The sequence below is a fragment of the Macrobrachium nipponense genome, chromosome 25, assembly GCF_015104395.2.
Source record: "Macrobrachium nipponense isolate FS-2020 chromosome 25, ASM1510439v2, whole genome shotgun sequence".
Taxonomy (NCBI): domain Eukaryota; kingdom Metazoa; phylum Arthropoda; class Malacostraca; order Decapoda; family Palaemonidae; genus Macrobrachium; species Macrobrachium nipponense.
Window position 1 is genome coordinate 68800537 of NC_087214.1, and position 17500 is coordinate 68818036.

The 17500-nt window shown below is 38.0% G+C and overlaps 1 protein-coding gene across 10 annotated transcripts in view; it reads right to left on the reverse strand.

Annotated features, from left to right (window-relative positions):
- The window catches only part of LOC135199505 (THO complex subunit 2-like), a 608436-nt gene that overhangs the window by 572504 nt on the left and 18432 nt on the right, over window positions 1-17500 (reverse strand). The gene's annotated exons all lie outside the window — the stretch shown is intronic.

A 17500-nucleotide genomic window follows, 5' to 3' on the forward strand; every position in this document is an offset into this window, starting at 1 on the left:
AAGGGGGTTACAGCAGGCCCAACCCCACCACTGGTCAGGCAACATCCCCTACAAGTTTAATTAGTTTTTGTTATATGCTAACCTATGTTTAATTTGGTCTTTTGTATTTATTAAAACAACTATAGGCCCTATTACACATTTACCACCCAGGACTTAAATCCCACCCTCCTGGGCCCCATTATATATGTATTTGTATTAATTCATATTTTGAACCCATCCCACATTTACATTTAGTTCCTTAACTACCCATTTACTTTTATTACCACTTAACATTGCCAACTTATCTTGTTAAGTGCTTGTTCATTTACCTCAGCCCCACCCTGCCTCAACCAATAGCATCAAAGCATTTTTACTACTCCACCCCACCTCTCCTACCTGTTTTCTACGGTCTGGCCTCCTGCCACCTCCTAACTGTAGAACTCCAACACTGTTGAATCTGGCCGCCATGACATCCACTGCTGGCATCTACTTCACGCTCGCCCCAGCCCCTCACCAGGAACTCTTTGCCAACTCATGTAACAATTGTTACATGAGTTACAAAGATTTTTTTGTCCTTTTTCTCAGGTAATTATGATCGACTAATCGGTTTTTGCCAGGACCATGGCCTCCTGAGAAAGCAGGTCTTTTGCCCCCATTCAGTCGACTCCAAGATACGGGAGGAGAATGTATAACTTCGTCGGGTACTTGGCTGTTGCTTATTTCAAGCTGCATTTTGAGGAACCCAAGACCCGCCTCCACGCATTCTTAAAAGCAAGCTGCTGCTTTGTACCCTCCACCCCTTTAAGGTAAGGTCCAAACATTATTCTTAATTAATATGTTTTAGGAAAGTGAGTGTTAGGCTTTCGCCGAAGTTGCGTCAAGGTATGTTACTATTCAGTGGGGTGCTGCTAAGACAACTCGTACCTTCCACCTCACCCCGCCCACCCCCTGTGCGTTACCCCCCCCCCCCCCCCCCTTTAGTGAACATATGGCTCCGTGGTGGTTGGGGAATTTAAACATGGCGGCTGTGTTTACATTGCCTTCACCGTAACGAATACTTGGTACCTTCCTATAGGACCGTTCTTCGGTGACTTAGACTATGGCAATTGACATTTTCTATGTTATTTTAGTTGCTTTACAAGGGTTGTAAGGAATATTTTTTTCGTTTGGTTGGAACTAAACTTTAATATACCTTTGAGTTTGGTGCGGCTATTATGTAACTTTCAAAGGTCAATTACTGCTTAGTTACAGCCGCCCGAATGGATATTACTTTTAAATCTTGTACAGTAACTCAAATAACATAGGAATCAGTCAATTGCCATAGTCTAAGCCACCGCGGATTGCTTCTGTAGAAATACCAAGGTCCGTATTGTGAAAAAGGTCATGTCAACAAGACAGATTCTTAACCTAGCCTAACCTTAAGCTAACCTAACCATGCTTAGTTGTGACTCGGGTAGATTGTTATGTACTCTATCAGTGGTATCAGTGTCATTTTTTCTTTTCTTTTGATGAGGTAGAGATGTGGGAAGTCATTGATCATAATTACTGTCAATAATTACAGAATTACATTGATGTTTCTATTCCAGAGTTATTGCAGTACCTAATTTCTGTATTATTATCTTTTTAGGTGGTGGTCCTCATGAAATTTTAGCTCTGAAACCTTCAGGGGAAGCTATGGTAGGATTGGGCCTACTGGAGCAAGAAGCAGTTGAGGGGTTGGCAGATATTGATGACAGTGAGGACCCAGCTTCACCTTCTGCAGGTTAGAAAGCACTCTACAGTATGCTGTTTTAAATCTGTATATCTCAGTCTTAGACAGATAAGAGTGTCAATTGGTAACGTCCTACTAAGATAAGTGTTTGATGACTAGGTCAATAGCCATTACAAGTGAAATAATCCAGTTAACAGTGCTAAGATTTACCATGGGGCAAGTGGTGCAAGGGCTGGCCCGGCCCAGTGCCCCTACATTTTGGAGTCCCCACAAGCCACATACATAAGTAATCACTGGTACTGAATTAAATATGACAGTAATTCATCATATACGTATTATGTCATAGCAGATGATTTATTTATTTGATACAGCAGGAAGAGGTTTGTCTTAGAAAAAACATTGCAATTATTAATCCAGTATTTAAAATTAAAGTCTATGCATTTATATATAAATGTGCCATAAAAAATAACTTATTGCTCTTAAATCTTTCAGGTTCAGCCTTTTCTGTATGGAAAGCTGGATGTAGTACGTACTTCAGCTGCTACCACCTCGCTGTTGCTAGCAAGCACATATGTCGCATTTCACAGCATTGCAGATGCCAACACTCAAGTTTTGATATTGATGATGGCTCTGCGAGAAGTGTTCGTCGCAGATGATATCCCAATGTCAATTATGAAGAAGGAACACCAGTATGCGCGGAGAGATGGAGCCAAGTCGCCCTGACGTTTCGATATTTTTCAGGTTATATTGTTTTAATCAAAACAAATTAAATGAAAGTAAAAGAATTAAATGGAAGTGTAAGGGTAATAGCTGACAGCATGGTAACAATGACTTGATATCCTTAAGAAACATTTTGCTTAAGAAACATTTTGCTAAATTTTTTTTTTAAAGTGGTAGTACTTGTAATATAGTCGATACAGTAGTAAAATCTATTTTTTTTTCAAACCATGCCCTATATGTTCCTATACCATGGGTGCCCATAAGGTGATAAAAATCATATACCTCTTCATTATTGAGATTAGTATTTTGTAAGTTTTGTTTAAGAGTAATGTGATATACTACCTCATTGTCTTAAGCTAACCACTCCAGTATTTAACGAGGTTTATTTTCCTCCATTATATTGTGGTTCTCGTGTTATTGTGATAAGTTTAGTAGTTTTTGTTTATTTACAATGCTATTTCATGTTATTTCTCCTTATAATGCTGGTATAATGCATGTTTTATTATTTATAATAGTATAAAATGATACCTCTGTGATCTCAGTTACCTCTACCTTATTGTAAGTATTTTTTTATAGTACATTTTTTTTTTTTATTTACAATGCTATTTCATGTTATTTCTTTATTGTGGCTATAATGCATGTTTTCTTATTTATAATAGTATTAAATGATACCTCTGTGATCTCAGTTACCTCTACCTTATTGTAAGTTTTCTTTTTAGTTACTTTAGTGTATTATTTCTTTCCTGCAGATAATGTACTATGTAATACACTGATATTGCTATTAAGGGTCATTCAGTGATACAGTACACTGTTTGTATCTAGGTAATGTGAACATCAAATTCAATTATTTCATAACTTACTTGTATCTAGGTGACATTTATTTCATGATGTGAGTCACTGTATGTAGTACTGTACTTATCTCAGACCACCTTAACCTATGTTAAATGTGCCTTATGAGTACCTGAAGAGAAGTGATAAGCCAGAGAAATTGCATATATATATTTTCACCTTTGCATATAGTACATAGTATAAAGATATATTTTCTGTATTGAGATTTATTAAACAAGTATAGATATATTTTCTGTATTGAGATTTATTAAACAAGACCTGTGTATGTGTGGGGATGGCATGGCTTCATGAGGTTGGCCTTTCTAGTTCTTCACACAGACTGATGATCTGGTTGCGAAGAAATCTATATTTTTGAAGCAATTCTGTGTCATCAATGTGAAGTGGATCCAAAGGGTCTCTGTACCTCCTCTCCCGTTGCAACTGCTGAGCTGCAAAATATGCAACTAGGGCTTCCATCACAAATTTTATTGATGTTCTCACTATGCCTACAATTAGGTATCTGAAAATTGAACAATAAAGTATCTTAGATATATTGTGATAATCAACCTAAAAGCATTTCATAATGGTAGGCTAGGTCCTAAAGATTTGATAAAACTTGAACCTACTAGTAAATATATTTGCAAAAAATGAGAATCAGTAAAAAAATAAGTGACAACTATGACACACTTTAGTAACCTTCCGATTCCTACAGGGATATGATTAAAGAGAATGAAAAAGAAAAAATAACTTAGAATATTTCTTTCCTGTTGTGATTCAATGTTCTCTTCAACGAAGGTGTACTAAGAGAAAAACAATCATGCACAGCTCTTTTTAAGAGAGAGTTCTTGTGCTTGACATGTGTACTAGTGCTGCTACATTAATTCTTAGACAGGGGGGGGCGGGGTATGCCCACAATGTGCTAACCATTTCCCAATATTGTCCACTTGCCTAACCCTGTACACTAACCTAATCTGTCAGTGAATTGATTAATAAGGTGTACCATTATCCTAATTTATCAAAAATGTTCCTCTGCCTACCAAACGTCAAACCTCAAGCTCTCGAGAATTGCTGCTTACATGTAGCCTAGGTTATAGGCATATAAGCATTAGGTAGCCTAATACAAATCTCATTAATAACTAAGTAATAAACATATAATTTGTCTACTTATCCACAGTAAGTACACCTGAAACCACAAAACTATGTCTAATGGCGTTAATTGACGTATACAAGAGGTAGGAGACACCTCAAAGGCTGCTCTAACCATCCGTAGCGCAAAGGCTCTCACGACTCCATATTTCCAAGATGGCGGCGCACACTCGAGTAACTGCCGACAGGAACGGCGCCTTTGCCACAAAAGGCGCCTTTAGAAGTTTTGAGTATCCGGTCCCAGTTCACATAGTTAGAAAGGACTACTACAAGTCACAAACACATAAACTAAGAGCAAAAAGAGAGCTGCTCACATAGGTCTAAAGGACTACTACAAATTCCAACACGTAAACTAAGAGCAAAAAGAGAGCTGTTTACAGAGGTCGAAAAGACTACTACAAGTTCCAAACACGAAAACTAAGAGCAAAAAGAGAGCTGTTCGCATAGGTTAAAAAGACTACTACAATTTCCAAACACGAAACTATGAGCAAAGAGAGAGAGTCTGAAGAAAATGAAGTTTTTTTTTTATTTATTTTTAGTTGCATTTTATGTATTTCTTCTAAGGGTTGTCACAAATGTGTGTGTGTGTGCGTGTGTTTGTGTGTGAGTGTAGGTGGTTGTTTGCCCGCTGGCCTGTGATGAGATATTACATGGGAGGGATGTTAGTTATGTCAGTCAGTCTGTCTGTCTGTCCTCTAAATATCAATATAAAGTTGAATACTCTGAGAGAGAGAGACAGAGAGAGAGATAAGATGATAAGGTCTTATAGGTATCTAGGCGTGTGGGTGAAGAGGGGGTGGGGGGGGTAGGGGGGGGGGATGAGGGGTGGGAGGAGGGGGGAGGTAGGTTTAGTACCTATGAACACATCAAAATAAGCAGCAGGATTTTGAGGTATCCTGACATAGATACTGATGAAGAGACAAGCCGTTATATCAAGGACTTCTTGTCGATTACACTTGGAGATGCATTCGAGACAAAAGGAGTGAGAAGGAACAGATTACATCGAATTCCATGAGTTCTACAGGAGAAAAAAAACATTTCGTTTCTAATGCACAGGAGACAGTCCCAGATCAAAAATAAAATAAAATAGCTAATAATCCAGTGCAATACATTCCAGATAAAAGAAGTCGATTTGGAGCGTACATTTTTTAACTTTGGGATGCCAGAAATGGATTGAATTCTCGATTTTATCATCTACATACATATTAGTAGATGAAAATCCAGGTGTATCGGGTTCTGTGGTAGAAGCATTGATGTCTTCGTATCTCGGGTAACTGGAATACAGTATTTACAAGCCCCAGGATAAGACTAGGAGAGGGATCTTCCAGGGCAACTCACTGTCCCCAGTACTCTTCGTAGTAGCCATGATTCACATGACAAAAGTACTATAGAAGATGGACCCAAGCACGACTTCAGCGAGAGTTCCTACGACTTGTGCAAAGTGCATGGGCACATCGCTTCCTGGTCGAGATGCCCCAAGAAAGCAGCTGCGGTTACTGCCATTGCAATCACAGGGACGGACAATCCTTCAGTTCTAGTAGACCCTCCCTCCAGCGCCCAACCCTACATGTTCTGCACCTCCCAGAGGTCGCTATCCTGCCCACCAGGTCCGACCAAGTTTCAATTTGCAGTTATTAAGTTTTCTATGATCCTGCATGTTTTATTTCCGGCAGATTGGATTCACGCAACTACATTTCCAATTTCTGTTGCTACCAAGTATAGTCAGCCATGATCCGTGTAAGCTACAATCCTCGTCATTTCAACAGGAGTACTACAGTCCTTACATGTTAACTCATTGCGTATGTCCTTGAATCTATAATTTTTTTTTATAAATGACCATATCTTTGACAATAGTAGCAAGTGATGACTTGATATCTGTCTCTCACCGTATTGACGTCCCACTTTGTCGCTTTTTTCATGAACAACCTTCCTAATCTCAGGCTAACAGTTTAATATCCAACAAAACGTTCCCCCGAGTCTAGATTTTAAGCACAAACTCATATTATCTTCTCACCAGTTTGGAGATGGAGTTGCAAATAACTATTTCTCTCAAACACTGTCTTTTACCACCACCCATTCTGCTTCATATGTATTGCAAATCATGATTGTCAAAAATTGCCATTTATTCCCCTTGAATAAAATTTCCCAGTTTCTATGGAAATATGTTATATGATTATTTGCTCCACAGAAGTAGTTTTATTATATTAACTATAGCAATGAGTTGGTATAAATGAGTACATTGATATTCAAAGTAATAAACCACTTTTTTTGCATATTTTGTCCATCTCTATATAATTAGATGACGTATGATTACAGTGTTGTCAAACGTCTTCCTGTGGAGACTATGTATATATTATTTCTTATTGTAAGGGCACATGCCAGTAATTATGCTTGCTCTGACGACAATCCCTTCTTTTGTAAGTTGGGTTACAATTAAAGACACTTGATGTTGTTTTTAAGTTGATGTTTTTACGTAACCCTGTAATGTGTGTGTTCGGTGTGTGTTTTTAAGTTGATGTTTGTTACATAACCCATGTAATTTTCTATATGTGGGACAAACTGTGTTATGCAATATACTCCTCCCGAATTTTCTTCTAGGGTGGAAAGGTGAAGCTCTCTGATTCTAGCATCTGACTCCACGAAGGCAAGTAAAAGAAGATATTCTTGTAGAAACCAGCCACATCACCTCGTGAATCGTCGTCGCCATTGCAGTAACTTCTTCATTAGGATATTCTGAGATCCTGTTTGCCATTTAAGTTTTTTTTCTATCGAAGTAACGTAACGTTTTAGTTAATCATTTTTGCAGTAATGTGGTTAGTTTTCTTGCTTCTCAACGTAATTGAATAATTTAAATGCGTCTTTGTGAACCCGTGTGGCATCACCCAAAAAGAATTGGTGCAGGAAATACAGTTGATTGTTTCTTAACTGCACTTTTGTTGAATAAAATGCAAGGTTTCTTGACTTTAAGTAAGTTACTAAACTCCTCAGCACTGTAACTTGGTCTCATTCAAAGCTAGTGCAGGAGGGCTTAAGGTTGAATGAAACCGTACCCAATGTGGCCCTAAAATTCAGTTTAGTTTCACCACATTCTTTGCTGGTCCTTCGAACGAACCGGATGCCATAACGATTCACAAACGATTTTTTTGGATGTTAAAAAAAAATAATTTGCGATAATGTTCACGTTGGTGATGTTTGGCTTTAAAGTCATTTTAGTATAGCTGGCACGTGTCCAAAGTTATTTGGTGAGCAGGGTAAGGTATTGAATTACTTGAGTGTTTGACAAGTAATCAGTTGTTTACGGAACATTATTGTTCATATTTAGTGATTACTCTGTGAAGATATTCTTGTTGAATTTCGTAGCCATTTTTGAACTTAGGTTTTTTCGTGACCGGATGTATTTTGTGAATTGATGAAGAGCACGTGGTCAAATTATCTAGCATTCAGTGGATGTTATATTTCAATCAGGTTTAGATAATCTGCCATACATTTTTGATATTTATGCAAGTTTGTTATTGATCCATTAACAAGATAATGGATTCCAAGATTTGGATAGCTATTGAAGGGGAAATTATTTCCTTACAAGATTTGCTTGATGAGGCAGGTAGCTGCATTGGTGATACAGAAACACCAAAATCGACCCTCGTAATGTATGAACGTTGTCTTACTGAGGGTCTACGACGTTTTGAAGATAGTTGGTCACAGAAGGTGACTATTATTTCACAGGATAGTGACTATGAGAGGTTATGTAGAAGTTATAGAGCAATAACTAGATGTGTAAGGAAAGCTATTGCTACTACACAGAAAACTATGAGCGAGATTGACACGGGAGATATAAATCAACGGCCCGCTTTGCCTCCTTCGCCTCCTACTAACCCCCTCCCTCCCCCTAAACTCCCAGCAATTAAGATACCTGAATTTAGCGGTGGGGAGGAAGAATGGCTTGCATTTTGGGATATATTTAACAGTTTAGCTCACGATCGTAGGGATATTTCCGATGTGATTAAGTTTTCTATACTCAGAGCTGTTTTAAGGGATAACGCCTTTAAAGCCATAGAAGGTGTCTCACTAATGGCAATTATTCAGTAGCTATTCAGACCCTTAAGGAGAAGAATGATAATAAGGAAAAATTGAAACGTAGACTCATGCCAATTAACACATTTTAGGGGATGGGGGGGGTTTGCCATTGTATAATAAGGCGCCCTATGAGGTAATGTTAGACTTGCGATAATCTTACGCTAAGTTGGTTGGTATTGCATTTCCATATTCAATGGAGTGTCTTGGGGTTTGTAGATCACTTACGAAGTCGGTATTATCTTCTTTGTTTATGACGACGATGTGTTAAACTCATGATGATTCGGTGATGAGGTGAGGATCTAGTAGAAAGCACGAAGTACAAAAATATATATATTCTTCTGAGTTTACATGGTGAAGATCAGGTATGATTGTACAAGTCTTCTAATGACGATAGCTTGATCGTTTCTGCCAATGATGATGGCTAATTCTATTCTCTCTACATGATAAAGCTTAGGTAAAGAGGTACAGGTCTTCTAATGACGATAGCTAACTCTCTTCTGCTTGTACTACCATCTCGGTTACCAGTCATAAAGGAACAGACAGTAGCTCGAACATATGAACATACAATCAGATGACATAGTTACATACGAACATACAATCAAATGAGACACACTACAGATCACGTAGGGCGTTTGAATTATAGGTCGCGGTAGTTGTCTCAAGTAGGAAGCTTGGACTAAAGTTTATAAACAAATGAATGACCACAGATGACGGCATGTCAACTTAGCCTACATACTTTATTGTAGTATACGTCATCTTTAGCGTCTCTAGTCTGATCACATTCCTGCAAGCAATCTGGTTGACCTCTTTAGTTTTAGTCTTTTATATATATGGAATAACATTCCATATTTTTATTATGTAATCATTACACATTTAGTCCCTCCCAGTCATACAATAGAGGATTTGAACACGTTCAAATTGGAATATGAGAAGATTATTTTACAAATGAACACATTGAATTTAGATGTAGAGGCCATGAACCCCGTTTTCTCTAGTATAATATGCGAGAAATTATCACCTGAAACACGTAATAAACATAATAGCATGTCTCTTGATTTAAAGCAAATTTCCTCAGGTTTGAAATATGTTTGTGAATTAATGGAATTTTGTTACGAAGGTGAGAATTCTAATAAGAGAAGACGAGATCAGGGCAACTTTTCTAAAGTGATTCCCTCAAATGTGCAAAACGTGCAGAGAGCACAACCAAGTAACAGTAAACCTAGTAATAGTAGTCCTTACAATAATTGTGTGTTTTGCTCATCGAACCATGCCTCTCGCGATTGTAAGACTTTCAAATCCATTGATAGTAGAAGGGACAGAGTTAAATATTTAAGATTGTGCTTTGCTTGCCTCAAAGGAGGTCATTTAATCTCTGAATGTAGAAATAAGCCGAAATGTAATAGATGTGATGGGCCTCATTACCCGATGATTTGTAAGAAAACAGAAAACCCTGTTATTCCTGCTCTACCAAAGTTGAGTGTAAATAGTACTAATGTTAGTAAATCAAATGTTAATTCTGAGAAATCTCATAATGATTCTAAAGGTGCTGTTAGTAAAGGTGATTCCCCAGTAGTTATGACTGCTTCTTTGGGAATTGATCAGACTTATAAGATTTCTGTTCAGACTGCTCTTCCTACTGCTAATGTAATTGTGTCAGGGAATGGACATCGTTCCTTTGAGAGAGTACTCTTTGATTCTGGTGCGCAAAGAACGTTTATTGCAACGGAATTAGCCAATAAGCTTAGTCTATCGTCCATAGCAACAGTAGCCTTAAAGGTAAAACCATTTGGCTGTGATGCCATGGAAGTAAATTGTAATATAGTAAGAGTTGTGGTGAGACTAGGTAAGATTCGTACTGTCATTAATGCCATTGCATTCGACAGAGTTAATTCCAGAATTTATTCTCCAGGATTAAGTAAGTCAGCTGCGTTCTTGAAGAGTAAAGGCATAAAATTAGCAGATAATGATTTAAATTCAGATGAAGTAAATGGTATAGAATTAGTCATTGGAGCTGATTACTATGGAAAATTCATTCAGAACAGTCAAATTTGCTCTGGAATACAGATATTGAATAGTTCTGGTGGTGCACTAATTTTTGGACCTCTTCCTAGTTGGTCTTATGACAATGTAGAATCTAATGAGATTACTACATCAAATGTATGTTGTTCAAGAATAGAAGTAGAGGAAATCCCTATTAATTCTTGTTGTGAAGTTAGAAAATTATGGGATTTAGAAAGTGTTGGTATTCGTCAATCTGAAATTAGTCCTGAAGAAAGAGAATCAGTTGAGTCTTTTAAGGATAAAGTAAAAAGGGTTGACAATAAATATGAAGTGTCCTTACCATTTGAAGATGAAAGTAGACCGCCTGTTAACTATAGAATAGCCATTGGTCAATTAAATTCCTTGTTACATAGATTCGAATCTGACCCCTCCTTGTATGCTCATTATGATAAGATTATCAAAGATTACGCTCAGTCTGGGTTTATAGAATTAATTCCTTCAGGCTCTCCTATTATAGGGCATTATTTACCCCACCATGCTGTACTGAAGGATTCAGAAACAACTCCCATTCGAATAGTTTTTAATGCTTCTTCAAAGGCTAAAGGAGAACTTTCCTTAAATGATTGTTTATTAACTGGTTCCTCATTAACTACTAAACTTTTCGATGCCCTGTTGAGTTTCCGTACAAACCCAGTAGCTGTGATTTCAGATATCAGTAAAGCCTTTTTAAGGATAGGCATTTCACCTGACTGCCGTGATTATTGCAGATTTCTATGGCTAACTGATCCTTCCGATTTGAAGTCTACTGTAACTTACCGGTTTTGGGTAGTTTGTTTTGGAGCTACATGCTCCCCCTTTCTCTTGCAGCAAACCCTCTTGCATCATTTATCTCTACATGATAATCCCCTTGCATCATCTCTGATGAAGAATTTCTATGTAGATAATTTTAGTAAAACCTACAAGGATGTGTCAGTTTTGATGGATGAGTATCCAGTAATAAATACGATTCTTGAAGACGCTAATATGCCTCTACAAGAATGGGTCAGTAATGATTCAGAGTTTAACAGAAACATAGATGTTATCAAAGAAAGAATAAGCGTTTTGGGTTTAGAGTAGTATCTAGCACAAGATGAGATGTCACTGAAGGAAGTAAATTGTGAGTATAAAGGACCTTTAACCAAACGAAAGGTTTTATCAGTAGTAGCTCGGATGTTTGATCCTCTAGGATTATTGTCACCTATACAGGTGAGAGGTAAATATTTTCTTAAATATTTGTGGAGTAACTACGGGTGGGATGACCCTTTGCCAGAATCATTATGTTCAAGGTTTGATGAAATTTGCAAGTGTTTTAGAAATGTAGAAAGTTTAAAGTTTCCTAGGTTTGTTGTACATCCTGAATGTTCCCACTTACATGTATTTTGTGATGCCTCTAAAAAGGCATATGGAGCTGCTGCCTATGTGATTGATTTCAAGAGAAGTGTAAGCAATTTACTGGTCAGTAAGTGTAAAGTGGCACCAAACCCTAAACAGACTATTCCGCATTTGGAATTGACAGCCTTGTCCTTGGGTGCGAAACTTGCTGGAAGATTAATGCAGAATGATGATTTAAGAGTGAGTTCTTGCACTCTCTGGAGTGACTCCATGGTTTCTATTTGTTGGGTGAAGAACAATAATAGTAAAATTCCTTATGTACGAAACAGAGTCACTGAAATTAATGAATTCAAGTTTCCTCTACGGTGTACCCCCTCTAAGGATAATCCAGCTGATATTCTATCCAGAGGTAGTAATAGTAAAGATTTAGCACAAAATTCCTTATGGTGGAATGGCCCTAAATGGCTTTTAACTGGTGATTATCCCCAATCTTTAGCTACAGAAACTGTGCATGTTAATGAAATTCTTTCAGAACCTAAGTTTGTTCACCCTCCAACCCCATTAATTGACATCCCACGTTATAGTAATTTAAGTAAGCTTAAACGTATCATGTGGTCAATATTGCTTTTCCTTAATAAGTGCAGTAAAGGTTCTAAGTTTGTTGTTAACGAAATGAAAGCACTTGTCCTCCTTGAACAGAAGCAACATTTTTCTACTACCAGAATGTACTTCTGTGATAAGAATTCCCATGGAGTGTCCATGGATGTTAATTAAGAACTTGTGTAATCAGTTAAACTTATTTGTTGATGAAGAAAATCTAGTTAGGTCTCAGGGTCGCATGAAAAACGCTTCCATGTCTTATGATACTCAGTGCCCAATGTTATTGCCTTCCAGAAGTTATTTAACAGTGTTAATAGTTGAACATTTGCATAGACATCATCACCATTGTGGTGTCAATTCTGTACTGGTATTGTTGAGAGAAACCTTTTGGGTACCCAAAGCACGATGTTATCAAATCAATTCTGTCCAAGTGTGTTTTGTGTCAGAAGTTAACCAAGAAACGGTTGTGTTTGCCCCCTCCCCCGCCATTACCCACAGAAAGAGTGAGATATGATAGACCTTTCCAATCAGTAGGAGTTGATTATACTGGTGCTATTAATGTTTTTGATCATGAGACTGGCTTGGAGGAGAAGGTCTTTGTATGTCTATTTACCTGTACTACGAGCAGGGCGGTTCATTTTGAATTGACTCATTCCATGACTGCTTCCGATTTCCTACTGGCTATTCGACGCTTTGTAGCGTATCATTCTCTGCCGAGTCTGATTATATCTGACAATGGTAGGAATTTTGTTGGATTTAATAATTTTCTGAAGGAAATTAAGGAGGAACCAGAGGTAAAGTCATACCTTGAAGGAAATGGTGTTAATTGGAAGTTCATTACACCGCGAGCCCCCTGGTATGGAGGCTTTCATAGAACGCCTTGTTGGTCTTCTAAAAGGATGTTTGTCTAAGGCCTTGTATCACAAACGTGTATCCTTTGAAGAGTTGAGAACTCTACTTGTTGAGTTTCAAGCTGTGATAAATTCTCGACCACTGACTTATCTCTCCTCTGATCGAGATTGTGAGGCTTTGACTCCCTCCATGTTACTTTATGGGCGAAATGTTTGTATTTCCCCTCCTCTTAACAATTTAGCAACTGATGACCCAGATTTCATGAGTTCAAGTGATCTTAGAGCACAATATTTTAGATTATCATCAGTGCTAAGGAAATTTGAGAACTCTTGGAAAAGAGACTATTTAGTGTCCTTGAGAGAGAGACATAATAATTCTAGTAATAATCTCTCTGCAAATGTGAAAGTTGGGGACATAGTGATGGTAGACTTAGAAGATCATCTGGGTAAAGGCTATAGATCCCTCCTCTCATTGGGTAAGGTTACCCAGCTGTTCCCGTCGTCTGATGGTGTGATTAGGTCTGTAGAAGTGAGAGTGAATAATAAACTATACATGAGATCAATCACAAAGCTCGTACTTCTGGAATTACCCGAGATGGAGTTTGATAGTGCTGTAACTCAGGAGCCAGATAGTGTGCCTCTGAATGGTACTAGACCTCGGCGTGCAGCAGCAATCTGCTGTGATCAAGAATGAAAGAATTTAATTTCTAGGATGTACTCTAAATGTATACTGATTTAAATTTTTGTTGGGTGCAGTTGATTACTTCTGATTATGATTCTTCTTGGGGGAGAATGTCAAAAATTGCCATTTATTCCCCTTGAATAAAATTTCCTAGTTTTTTATGAGTACTTGTTTTGAATAAAATTTCCCAGTTTCTATGGAAATACGTTATATGATTATTTCTTCCACAGAAGTAGTTTTATTATATTAACTATAGCAATGAGTTGGTATAAATGAGTACATTGATATTCAAAGTAATAAACCACTTTTTTTGCATATTTTGTCCATCTCTATATAATTAGATGACGTATAATTACAGTGCTGTCAAACTTCTTCCTGTGGAGACTATGTATATATTATTTTCTTATTGTAAGGGCACATGCCAGTAATTTATGATTGCCTTCTGGACGAAATCCCTTTTTTTTGTATGTTGGGTTACAATTAGAGCACTTGATGTTTGTTTTCAAGTTGATGTTTGTTACGTAACCCTGTAATTTTGTATATGTGACAACTGTGTTATGCAATATACTCCTCCCGAATTTTCTTCTAGGGTGGAAAGGTGAAGCTCTCTGATTCTAGCATCTGACTCCACGAAGGCAAGTAAAAGAAGATATTCTTGTAGAATCCAGCCACATCACCTCGTGAATCGTCGTCGTCGCCATTCTGAGATCCTGTTTGCCATTTAAGTTTTATTTCTATCGAAGTAACGTAACGTTTTGTTAATCATTTTTGCAGTAATGTGTTAGTTTTCTTGCTTCTTAACGTAATTGGAATAATTAAATGCGTCTTTGTGAACCCGTGTGGCATCACCCAAAAAGAATTGGCGCAGGAAATACAGTTGATTGTTTCTTAACTGCACTTTTGTTGAATAAAATGCAAGGTTTCTTGACTTTAAGTAAGTTCCTAAACTCCTCAGCACTGTAACTCAGTCTCATTCAAAGCTAGTGCAGGAGGGCTTAAGGTTGAATGAAACCGTACCCAATGTGGCCCTAAAATTCAGTTTAGTTTCACCACAATCATGGCGTCCCAACAACTTAGGTCATCGACGCCGCAGAAAGAGAGCTGTTTACAGATGTTGAAAGGACTACTACTACCACCATACACATAAACTAAGAGCGGAAAGAGAGCTAATTACATAGGTCAATAGAACTACTACAAGTTCCAAACATGTAAACTAAGAGCAAAAAGAGAGCTGTTTACAGAGGACGGAAGGACTACTACAACCTACAAACACCTAAACTACGAGCAAAAAGAGAACTGTTTACAAAGGTTGATAGGACTACTAGAAGTTCCAAACACGTAGACTAGGAGCAGAAAGAGAGCTGCTCACAAAGGTTGGAAGGACTACTACAAGTTCCAAACAGGTAAACTAAGAGCAGAAAGAGAGCTGTTCACATAGGTTAGAAGAACTACTACAAGTTCCAAACAAAGACTAAGAGCAGAAAGAGAGCTGTTCACACAGGCTAGGAAAACTACTACAATTTCCAAACACGTAAACAAAGAGCAGAAAGAGAGCTGTTCACATAGAATGGAGGACTACTACAATTTGCAAACACGTAGACTAAGAGCAAAAAGAGAGCTGTTCACACAGATTGGAAAAACTACTACAAGTTCCAAACAATTAGACTAAGAGCAAAAAGAGAGCTGTTAACACAGACTGGAAGAACTACTACAAATTCCAAACACGTAGACTAAGAGCAGAAAGAGAGCTGTTCACATAGGTTAGGAGAACTACTACAAGTTCAAAACACGTAGACTAAGAGCAAAAAGAGAGCTGTTCACACAAGTTAGAAGAACTACTACAAGTTGCAAACAATTAGACTAAGAGCAGAAAGAGAGCTGTTCACACGGATTAGAAGAACTACTACAAGTTCGAAACACTTAGCTTTAAAAGCAGAAAGAGAGCTCACTATTAGGTTAAAGAAAAACTCTACAAAAAGTTCGGAAAATACGTTAAAAGACTAAGAGCAAAAAGCTGAGGCTGTTCACAAAATAGGTTAGGGGAAAAAACTACTACAAGTTCAAAACAACGAAAAACGTAGATAGAGCAAAAAGAGGTGCTCACATGAGGTTGAAAGAAACTACCTACAAGTTCGAAAACACGTAGACTAAAAAGGTAAAAAGAGAGTGCCTACAAGGTTGGAAGAACTACTACAAGTTCGAAACACGTAGACTAAGAGCAAAAAGAGAGCTGTTCACATAGGTTAGGAGAACTACTACAAGTTCGAAACACGTAGACTAAGAGCAAAAAGAGAGCTGCTCACATAGGTTAGGAGAACTACTACAAGTTCAAAACACGTAGACTAAGAGCAAAAAGAGAGCTGCTCACATGATTGGAAAACTACTACAAAAGTTCCGAAACACACATCAGACTAGGAGCAGAAAGGAGAGTCTGTTCACATAGGTTGGAAGGACTACTACAAGTTCAAACCCATATACTAGGAAAGTCAGAAAGAGAGCTGTTCACAAGTTTGGCAGGACTACTACAAGTTTCCAAACAGGAGGACTAAGAAACAGAAAGAGCTCGGCTTCACATAGGGTTGGAAGGACTCTACAAGTTCAAACAGTTAGACCTAAGAGCAGAAAGAAGAGCCGCTCAACATAGGTTGGAAGGACTACTACAGAAATCCAACCATAGACTAGAGCAGGAAGAGAGCTGCTCAACATAAGGTTGGAATGGACTTACTACACGTTTCAAAACAGATAGACTAAGAGCAGAAAGAAGGCTACTCACATAGTTTGGAGGACTACTACAAGTGCCAAACACGTAGGACTTAAGGAAGGCAGAAGAGAGCTGGCTCACAACAGGTTGGAAGGACTACCTAAACACGTTCAAAACACATAGACTTAAGAGCAGCAAAGAGAGCTGCTCCACATAGGTTGGAAAGGACCTACTACACGTTCCAAAACACATAGACTAGAGCGAGAATGAGAGCGTTCACATAGGTTGAAGGACCTACTACAAGTTCCAAACACATAGACTTAGGAAGGCTAGAAGAGAGCTGCTCACATATGAATGGAAGGACTAACTACAAGTTCCAAACACATTAGACTTAAGAGCAAAAGAAGGAGCTGCTCACATAGGTTGGAAGGACTATACACTTTCAAAACCATATCACTAAGAGGGCAGAAAGAGAGCGCTTCCACAGGTTGAATGCACTACTACAAGATCCAAACACATAGACTTAAGAGCAGAAGAGAGCTGCTCCAATAGTTGGAGGACTACTACGTTCAAAACCATAGAACTTAAGAGCAGAAAGAGAAGCTGGTTTTCACATAGGTTTGGAAGGACTACTACACGTTTCAAAACACATAGACTAAGAGGCAAGAAAGAGAGCTGTTCTCCATATGTTGGAAGGACTACTACACGTTCAAAACACATAGACTAAGAGCAGAAAGAGAGCTGTTTTCACACATAGTGAGGACTACTACAAGTTCCAAAACACGATCGACTAAAGAGCAGAAAGAAAAGAGATGCTCATAGGTTGGAAGGACTAC